We start from the raw sequence: 474 nt of genomic DNA on the forward strand, positions 1-474 counted from the left end.
AAACACCAGGTCAAAATATTACCAGAAAAATGAAATCTGACAAACTCGACTCAACAGCCAAATTCTCTGTTGGAGGCACATGATCCCCAGTGCTGACTGAGTTTGGCTGCTTCTTTCCAGAGGATATGTCAGGGATCTTGCAAAGAAAACCTAACCAGCATGATTAAAACCTGGTTCATGTACCACATAGGAGCTGTACTGATAAAATTCATCTATTTCCAAACTTCTGAGTACTTTGTCTTACAGCTCCACTCTGCTATTACGTTATTACACTTACATTGTGCTGCTGCTCTGTAGTCACCTCTCTGCAACAGGTACTAAAGTGAGCTCGGGGTGTGCACCAGATGTGAATTATTTTTAGCGGGCCAGGTAGGTCCATTAGGTTTCCTCAGGGCAGCGCAGCCGTAGGCAGCCCCAAGGCCACGAGCCGCAGCTCTCCCGTGCCAGGCCAGCAGCCTCGCTCGGCCGGCGCCC

General features: G+C 48.9%; 1 protein-coding gene across 1 annotated transcript in view; it reads left to right on the forward strand.

Annotated features, from left to right (window-relative positions):
- MYO3A (myosin IIIA) overlaps positions 1-474 on the forward strand; it is a 120,600-nt gene that overhangs the window by 2,845 nt on the left and 117,281 nt on the right. The gene's annotated exons all lie outside the window — the stretch shown is intronic.

Source organism: Corvus brachyrhynchos, unplaced genomic scaffold (genome assembly GCF_000691975.1).
Source record: "Corvus brachyrhynchos isolate BGI_N302 unplaced genomic scaffold, ASM69197v1 scaffold167, whole genome shotgun sequence".
Lineage (NCBI taxonomy): Eukaryota > Metazoa > Chordata > Aves > Passeriformes > Corvidae > Corvus > Corvus brachyrhynchos.